Genomic DNA, 10,008 nt, shown 5'->3' with positions numbered 1-10,008 from the left:
AGAGACAAGACTAGGGCAGGCGCGAGCTAGAGCGAGAGCAGGCCGGAGCCAAGGAGAGGGCAGGCCAGAGCCAGAGCGAGAGCAGGCCGGAGCCGAGGCAAGAGGAGGCCAGAACCAGAGCGAGAGCAGGCCAGAGCGAGAGCAGGCCGGAGCCAGAGCGAGAGCAGGCAGGAGCCAGGGAGAGGGCAGACCGGTCCCAAGGCGAGAGCAGGAAAGAACCAGGGAGAGAGCAGGCCGGAGCCGAGTCGAGGGCAGGCAAGAGCCAGAGCGAGAGCAGGCCGGAGCCAAGGCGAGGGCAGGCAAGAGCCAGAGTGAGAGCACGCCGGAACCAGGGCGAGTTCAGGCCAGAGCCAGAGCGAGAGCACGCCGGAACCAGGGCGAGGGAAGGCCAGAGCGAGAGCAGGCCGGAGCCAGGGCGAGGGCAGGCCAGAGCCAGAGCGAGGGCAGGCCGGAGCCAGAGCGAGAGCAGGCCAGAGCCAGAGCGAGAGCAGGCCGGAGCCAGAGCGAGACCAGGCCGGAGCCAGAGCGAGAGCAGGCCGGAGCCAGAGCGAGGGCAGGACGGAGCCAGGGCGAGGGCAGGACGGAGCCAGGGCGAGGGCAGGACGGAGCCAGGGCGAGGGCAGGACGGAGCCAGGGCGAGGGCAGGACGGAGCCAGGGCGAGGGCAGAACGGAGCCAGAGCGAGAGCAGGCCGGAGCAAGGGCGAGGGCAGGCCAGAGCTAGAGTGAGGGCAGGCCAGAGACGGCGCGGGGGAAGGCAAGAGTCAGAGCAGGCCGGAACCAGGGCGAGGGCAGGCCAGAGCCAGAGCAGGCCAGAGCCTGGGCGAGGGCAGGCCAGAGCCAGAGCAGGCCAGAGCCTGTGCGAGGGCAGGCCAGAGCCAGAGCGAGAGCAGGCCGGAGCCAGGGCGAGGGTAGGCCGGAGCTAGAGCGAGGGCAGGCCGGAGCCAGAGAGAGAGCAAGCCGGAGCCAGAGCGAGAGCAGGCCGGAGCCAGGGCGAGGGTAGGCCGGAGCCACGGCGAGGGCAGGACAGAGCCAAGGAGTGGGCAGGCGAGAGCCAGAGCGAGAGCAGGCCGGAGCCAGAACGAGAGCAGGCCGGAGCCAGGGCGAGGGAAGGCCGGAGCCAGGGCGAGGGCAGGACGGAGCCAGAGCGAGAGCAGGCCGGAGCAAGGGCGAGGGCAGGCCAGAGCCAAAATGAGAGCAGGCCAGATTCAGGGCGAGAGCAGGCCGAAGCCAAGGCAAGGGCAGGCCAGAGCGAGAGCAGGCTGGAGCCAGAGCGAGAGCAGGCCGGAGCCAGGGCGAGGGCAGGCCAGAGCCAGAACGAGAGCAGGCCGGAGCCAGGGTGAGGGCAGGCCAGAGCCAAAATGAGAGCAGGCCAGATTCAGGGCGAGAGCAGGCCGAAGCCAAGGCAAGGGCAGCCCAGAGCGAGAGCAGGCCGGAGCCAGAGCGAGAGCAGGCCGGAGACAAGGCGAGAGCAGGCCGGAGCCAGTACGAGAGCAGGCCAGAGTCAGAGAGAGAGCAGGACAGATCCAGGGCAAAGGCAGGCCAGAGCCAGAGCGAGAGCAGGCCGGAGCCAGGATATTTCAAAGCAAGCAGACCTCTAATATGGGCCATAGAAGTATGTATAGATTTACATTTCTATAACCTTTATGCCCATATTAGAGGTCTGATAAGTCCTAAGGGGTGACAGATTCCCTTTAACCCCTTAAGCCCCGCGGGTGGTTTGCACGTTAATGACCGGGCCAATTTTTACAATTCTGACCACTGTCACTTTATGAGGTAATTACTCTGGAACGCTTCAACGGATCCCCCTGATTCTGAGATTGTTTTTTCGTGACATATTGTACTTCATGATTGTGGAAAAATTTCTTTGATATCACTTGCGTTTATTTGTGAAAAAAATGGAAATTTGGCGAAAATTTTGAAAATTTTGCAATTTTCAAAATTTGAATTTTTAAGCCCTGAAATCAGAGCGATATGTCACACAAAAGAGTTAATAAATAACATTTCCCACATGTCTACTTTACATCAGCACAATTTTGGAACCAAAATTTTTTTTTGTTAGGGAGCTATAAGGGTTAAAAGTTGACCAGCGATTTCTCATTTTTCCAACAAAATTTACAAAACCATTTTTTTAGGGACCACATCACATTTGAAGTCACTTTGAGAGGTCTTTATGACAGAAAATACCCAAAAGTGACACCATTCTAAAAACTGCACCCCTCAAGGTGCTCAAAACCACATTCAAGAACTTTATTAACCCTTCAGGTGCTTCATAGGAATTTTTTGAATGTGGAAGAAAAAAATGAACATTTAACTTTTTTCACAAAAATGTTACTTTAGACCCAATTTTTTTTATTTTCACAGGGGTAACAAGAAAAAATGGACCGCAAAATTTGTTGTGCAATTTCCCCTGGGCACGCAGATACCCAATATTTGGGGAAAAAACACTGTTTGGGCGCACTGTAGGGCTCGGAAGGGAAGGAGCGCCATTTGACTTTTTGATTGTAAAATTTGCTTGAATAATTAGCGGACACCATGTTGCGTTTAGAGAGCCCCTGTGTGCCCAAACATTGGAGCTCCCCCACAAGTGACCCCATTTTGGAAACTAGACCCCCCAAGGCACCTATCTAGATGCATAGTGAGCAGTTGGAACCCCCAGGTGCTTCACAAATTGATTCGTAACAATGAAAAAGTGTTTTTTTTTTTTCACTTTTTCATTTTTACGAATCAATTTGTGAAGCACCTGGGGTTCCAAGTGCTCACTATGCATCTAGATAGGTGCCTTGGGGGGTCTAGTTTCCAAAATGGGGTCACTTGTGGGGGAGCTCCAATGTTTGGGCACACAGGGACTCTCTAAATGCAACATGGTATCCGCTAACAAATTGAATGGAAAATCGGCTCAAATTGTTAGCGGACACCACATTGCGTTTGGAGAGCCCCTCTGTGCCCAAACTTTGGAGCTCCCCCACAAGTGACCCCATTTTGGAAACTAGACCCCCCAAGGCACCTTTCTAGATGCATAGTGAGCACTTGGAACCCCCAGGTGCTTCACAAATTGATTCGTAATAATGAAAAAGTGAAAAAAAAAACACTTTTTCATTTTTATGAATCAATTTGTGAAGCATCTAGGGGTTCCAAGTGCTCACTATGCATCTAGATAGGTGCCTTGGGGGGTCTAGTTTCCAAAATGGGGTCAATTGTGGGGGAGCTCCAATGTTTGGGCACACAGGGACTCTCCAAATGCAACATGATATCCGCTAACAATTTGAGCCGACAATTTGTTAGCGGATATCATGTTGCATTTGGAGAGTCCCTGTGTGCCCAAACATTGGAGCTCCCCCACAAGTGACCCCATTTTGGAAACTAGACCCCCCAAGGCACCTATCTAGATTCATAGTGAGCACTTGGAACCCCAGGTGCTTCACAAATTGATTCATAAAAATGAAAAAGTGTTTTTTTTTTCACTTTTTCATTATTACGAATCAATTTGTGAAGCACCTGGGGGTTCCAAGTGCTCACTATGCATCTAGAAAGGTGCCTTGGGGGGTCTAGTTTCCAAAATGGGGTCACTTGTAGGGGAGCTCCAAAGTTTGGGCACAGAGGGGCTCTCCAAACGCAATGTGGTGTCCGCTAACAATTTGAGCCAATTTTCCATTCAATTTGTTAGCGGATACCATGTTGCATTTAGAGAGTCCCTGCGTGCCCAAACATTGGAGCTCCCCCACAAGTGACCCCATTTTGGAAACTAGACCCCCCAAGGCACCTATCTAGATTCATAGTGAGCACTTGGAACCCCAGGTGCTTCACAAATTGATTCATAAAAATGAAAAAGTGTTTTTTTTTCACTTTTTCATTTTTACGAATCAATTTGTGAAGCACCTGGGGATTCCAAGTGCTCACTATGCATCTAGATAGGTGCCTTGGGGGGTCTAGTTTCCAAAATGGGGTCACTTGTGGGGGAGCTCCAATGTTTGGGCACACAGGGGCTCTCCAAACGCAACATGGCGTCCGCTAACAATTTGAGCCGATTTTCCATTCAATTTGTTAGCGGACACCATGTCGCGTTTGGACAGCCCGTGATGTGCCTAAACAGTGGAGCTCCCCCACAAGTGTCCCCATTTTGGAAACTATACCCCTCAAGGATTTTATTAAGGTGTATAGTGAACATTTTGAACCCAGAGGTACGGCACAGAATTTGTTTACATTAGGTCATCATATTGAATAAGTTGTCATTATTCTTGAGCGCAAGTGCTCGCTACTTGAGTTTGCATCGGGTACTCAGGTATGCACCATGTACAGCGTGTGCTCGAGTGACATGCTCGAGTCCCTGCTCCGCATGTTTCACGGTTATTAGACACCCAAAAAAAAACATGCGGGGATCGCTCGTGCATGGCAGGCAATCCCCGTAAAGTTTTTTGGCCGCGAAGCATATGGGGCAGAGACTCGAGCATGTCACTCAAATACCCACGATACTCAATGCATACCAGAGCACCCGATGCAAACTCAAGTAGCGAGCACTTGCTCTCAACACTAGTCGCCATATCGTCATCTTTTTTTCTTACTTTTGAAAAAAATCCCAACCCCAGCCCTAGCCCTAGCACAACCCTAGCCCCAGCACAACCCTAGCCCCAGCACAACCCTAGCCCCAAACCCAGCCCTAACCCTAGCCCAATCCTAACCCAAGAGTTTATTTTTGACGCCGTTCCTTGTGCGGTATAAGTGATTAGACGACTTTATTCTTCAGGTCGGTGTGATTACAGCAATGCCAGAATCATATGGGGTTTTTATGACTGACAGCTGTCACACACTAAAAGACGCATTTTTTGTAAAATCTAGTTTTTGCATCGCCATATTTTGAGAGCTATAATTTTTCCAGATTTTGGCAGACAGTCATGTGACGGCTCGTTTTTTGCGGGATGACTTGACGTTGTTATTGGTGCCATTTTCAGGTACGTGACATTTTTTGATCGCTTTCTATTCCGATTTTTGGGAGGCAGAATAAACAAAAACCAACAATTCAGGAATTGTTTTTTTTTTTTTATTCTGTTCCGCGTGTGGTAAAATTGATGAGGTAGCTTTATTCTTCGGGTCAGTACGTTTACAGCGGTACCACATTTGTATCATTTTTCTATGTTTTGGCGCTTATACACAATAAAAGCTATTTTATAGAAAAAAATATTTTTTAGAATCGCTTTATTCTGAGAGCTATAACTTTTTTATTTTTCGGCTGATGGAGCTGTATGGCGGCTTGTTTTTTGCAGGACGAGATGACGTTTTCAGCGGTATCATTTTTATTTATATGCGTCTTTTTGATCGCGTGTTATTCCACTTTTTGTTTGGCGGTATGGTGATAAAGCATTGTTTTTTGCTTCGTTTTTTTTTTTTTTTTTACCGTGTTCACTGAAGGGGTTAACTAGTGGGACAGTTTTATAGGTCAGGTTGTTCCGGACGCGGCAATACCAAATATGTGTACTTTTATTGTTTTTTTTTATTTTTTTTATAATAATATTTATTGATGGGTACATTATATTTTTATTTTTGGTGTATTATTTTTTTTATTTTTTTATAATATTTTTGCACATTTTTTTTTTTTTTTCACTTTCACACAGTTTATACACTTTATTACTTTGTCCCACTCTGGGACTTTCACTTTTTTTTTTCTGATCGCCTGCATGGCACAGGAATGGAGCACCATCCCTATGCCATGAAGGCTGTCAGAAGTGCACAGTGTGAAGATTGCTTGGAGATGCACTGCGCATGTCCAAGCAATCTTCCTGCTCTCTGGTGACCCGGATGTTGTCATGACGACATCGGGTCGTCATGGCAACACCCGGGAAGCCTTTGCAGACTGCGCTGGAAGCCGGAAGAGGAGGTGAGTATCGCCGATTACCTCCCCTTGCCCCCGCAATGCCGCGATCGACTTCGATCGCAGCATCGCGGGGGTTAATGTGCTGGGAGCGGTGCAGGACCCCCGGCGGCGATCGCGCCCGCACAGCCTGTGTGCGCGCGCGATCGCGATGACGTACTAATACGGGTCTGGCTCTTAAGTCCCAGGGCACAGACGAGTATTAGTACGTCAGATGTTATTAAGGGGTTAAAGCTTGTGTCGTGGTTGGCCTCTAGCCCGGTGTCTCATGTGTTTGCCCACTCCGGGTCCTCCTGAAGGAGGAAGTAGGATTTCTCTTTTTATTTTGTGCTTTTGGCTTCTTGCCCAGTGATAGGGGCGGATCTCATCCTCTCAGGCCTAGCCCAACCCTAACCCTAGCCCTAACCATAACCCCAACCCTAACCCTACCACAACCCTAACCCTAGAGTTTATATTTTACGCCGTTTAGACAACTTTATTCTTCGAGTCAGTGCGATTACAGCGATACCAGAATCATATCGGGTTTTTATGATTGACAGCTGTCACACACTAAAAGACGCATTTTTTTGTAAAATCTAGTTTTACATCGCCATATTTTGAGAGCTATAATTTTTCCATATTTTGGTCGACAGAGTCATGTGACATCTTGTTTTTTGCGGGATGAGTTGACGTTTTTATTGGTGCCATTTTCAGGCACGTGATATATTTTGATCACTCTCTATTCTGATTTTTGGGAGGCAGAATAATCAAAAACCAACAATTCAGGAATTGTTTTTTTTTTTTTTTGATGCTGTTCCGCGTGTGGTAAAATTGATAAGGTAGCTTTACTCTTTGGGTCAGTACGTTTACAGTGGTACCACATTTATATCGATTTTCTATGTTTTGGCGCTTTTACACAATAAAGGCTATTTTATAGAAAAAATAATTTTTTTGCATCGCTTTATTCTGAGAGCTATAACTTTTTTATTTTTAGGCTGATGGAGCTGTATGGCGGCTTGTTTTTTGCGGGACAAGATGACGTTTTCAGTGGTATCATTATTATTTATATTCGTCTTTTTGATCGCATGTTATTCCATTTTTTGTTTGGCGGTATGATGATAAAGCATTGTTTTTTGCTTCATTTTTTATTTTTACCATGTTCACTGAAGGGGCTAACTAGTGGGACAATTTTATAGGTCATGTCATTCCGGACGCGGCGATACCAAATATGTGTACTTTTATTGTTTTTTTTTTCATAATAATATTTATTGATGGGTACATTATATTTTTATTTTTGGTGGATTATTTTTTAAAAAATTTTTTTTTCTTCACTTTCTGACACTTTTTTTACTTTTATTCTTTGTCCCACAATGGGACTTTCACTTTTTTTATTCTGATCGCCTGTATAGCATAGGGATGGAGCACCAGCCCTGTGCTATACAGGCTGTCAGCGCTGCAAATGCAGAAGATACTTTGGTCATGCACTGCGCATGCCAAAATATCTTCCTGCTGTCTGGTGACCCAGATGTTGTCATGACGACATCGGGTCGTCATGGCAACATCCAGGAAGCCGCGGCAGACATCGCTGGATGCCGGCAGGAGAGGTGAATATCCCTATCACCTCCCCTTGCCCCCGCAATGCTGCGATCGACTCAGCTGCGACAATCGGCTGACACCCGGCGGCGATCGCGCCCGCACAACCTGTGTGCGGGCGCGATCACAAAGACGTACTAATACGTATCAGGCTCTTAAGTTCCATGGCGCAGATACGTATTAGTACGTCTTGAGCTTTAAAGGGGTTAAACTACAACTCCAATGTCAGCCCCTAATTCAATAGGAACCAAAGATCTGAGAACAGAGAATGATAATAAAATAATTTGTCCACATAAATGGCAAAACTACCCAAAAATGGAGCCCCATAAAGATGTCCCAACTTGACCTCCCCCACCCACCTATAGTCAGCAATTTCTCATTTAGACAAGGGGTTGTCCTGAAAATGTCTTATTACAGAGTGTTCCCGGCAATCCATGATAAATCCGGTGGATACATTATAAGTATACCAAAGCTTAAAAGTAAAGAGCTACTTACCTGGACTCGTCCTCTTCCAGCTGTCAGGTTATAGTGACACAAGATGGCAGCAGTGTAGAAATTTATACATTCTATTCCAATTGTGATGTCTATGATGTCATGTGCCTTGTGATGTCATAATAGCTATCACTGTCATTTCAAATTTACAACCGCAAGAAAAAGTTGATTTCATGGTTTAAGAAAAAATATGGTGGGTAATTGCAGCCTGTGATTATTTTACATATTGTTATTAATATTTGTCATGTCCTTCACTGCTGCCTCCTGCACTGCTTTTTATATACTGTTTATTTTAATAATGGACAATTCACAAGCCCTGCATGTAGAATATATAGTTAATGGCCTCTGTTGAATGACTAGATGCCTATTAGAGCAATAAGATATACTCTATGTCTACAATCTTTTGGCTGAGTCTAAGGGCTCATACTCATCTCGTATAAATCACACGAGTGCAATCTGATAAAAAAAATTGGATTGCACTCTGACTCTTGTTATTGAATGATTATGTGTTCATCTGTGATTTTTTTTCCCAGCTCAGATCGAACTGAGAAAAAAAAAATCACAGCATGCTGCAAGTGGCTGCATATATCAGACGAGACTCGCCAATGCAAGTCAATGTGTGCGAGAAAAAAAAAGCACAGCAAACGGACCATGCTTATGCCATCCATATAGCGTCCATATAATACGCATCTATGTAACACCTTTCAGTGACTGTGGCGGCATCTCAGCACACAAATCCTGTATCTCAGATCTTTGTCTGGCCTTGTCTTCTGTGTTTTGGCCATCATGCCAACAAGACAAGGGTGATTGGGGCAAGAGACATGCTGGTGAGGGGGTTGTTGGCTGCCGTGATGCTGGTAATGGAGGTGGCTGCCAAGATGCTGGCACTGAAGGTGGCTGCCGTGATGGTGCCACTGTAGTTGGTGGTGGTTGCTGTGATGCTGTGACTGGAGGTGGTGGTGATGGCTGCTGTGATGCTGGTACTGGAGGTGGTGGTGATTGCAGTGATGCTGGCACTGGAGGTGGTGGCTGCCGTGATGGTGGGTCTGCTGAGTGCCCTTCTTGGGGGGTCTAATGACCGGGTTTTGTTGTCCTCAGAAAGTTGTCACCTTTCAAGGAATTAAAAGATGGCCATCGGTGAATTTGGTGGCGCAGCGGCAGACAAAACAATTTGGAGGGCAGCCCTGGTCTGCAGCCTCAATAAAAAGGGAACGTGCCTGAAATAACGGGCCAGGCTTAGACAAAAACTCTCATCATCATCACTCACAGGTATTCCCATGTCACGTACGCCAGTGATGGTGGGGCGGTAGCGATGCTGGCTTATTGGTGCATGAGGGGAGGTGTCGAGGGGCTGTGGTGTACTGGTGCTCTCCGCAGGCTCTTCTTCTTTCTGGCCCCCAGCTCCGGCCTCCATTTCAGATTCCTCTCTGGCTTCCAGCACCTCCGAGCTACAGGTATTTCCCTTTTTGGTCCAGTCAGATCTGTAAGGTCAGGGATGACAGAGAAAACAGCATTTTTAATATGCAAAATAATAATCAAACCATTACAACAAATAAAACTGAAAAAGATAGCCACTTACGGGTGAAAATCTAGGACTAGGGTCAAAAACTGGAGCCGGGCATAATATAGGTATGGCCTTTCTTTTTAAGAGCCACATCACCACTCTTCCTACCCTGTTGTCGCTCGCGGCGGCACTGGTCCCGGCAACTGCTCCATAATCTTGTCACTACACCCACTGGAAATAAAAGTGGAAGAGATTATATACAATTTTTATAGGTAAAGGATGCTGTATGTAATAACATGTATAGTGTGTATTCTAATATCACTGCTAGCAGGGGCTGGCTGGCAAATTTTAGCCTGGGGGCAAGCACACAGCAGTGGTCCATGAGTAGCGGCCCATCCTTAAAGGTCGTTTTCCCACAAACAATAGTATATTTTAATCAATAGGTCTTGGAGTAATAATAATTTCCACAATTGGATGTGATATAATAATGTTCCTGTGCTGAGATAATCTTATAAATGTGCCCCTGCTGTGTACTGTGTAATGGCTGTGTCTGACCGTGCAGGAACATGGTCTGAT

At 47.0% G+C, this 10,008-nt stretch overlaps 1 long non-coding RNA gene across 1 annotated transcript; it reads right to left on the bottom strand.

The window, feature by feature from the left end:
• Nucleotides 1–7,796: 7,796 nt before the first annotated feature.
• On the bottom strand, nt 7,797–9,657 carry LOC141198758 (uncharacterized). The gene is made up of 3 exons (XR_012270553.1): nt 9,508–9,657; nt 9,196–9,409; nt 7,797–9,037 (listed from the first exon to the last, which is right to left on the bottom strand). It is a non-coding gene; the product is annotated as an uncharacterized lncRNA (long non-coding RNA).
• Between the last annotated feature and the right edge of the window lie 351 nt (nt 9,658–10,008).

The sequence above is a fragment of the Phyllobates terribilis genome, unplaced genomic scaffold, assembly GCF_046119375.1.
Source record: "Phyllobates terribilis strain yellow unplaced genomic scaffold, ASM4611937v1 Scaffold_103__1_contigs__length_5881359, whole genome shotgun sequence".
NCBI classification, from domain to species: Eukaryota; Metazoa; Chordata; class Amphibia; order Anura; family Dendrobatidae; genus Phyllobates; species Phyllobates terribilis.
This window is presented reverse-complemented; position numbering and strand designations above follow the sequence as displayed.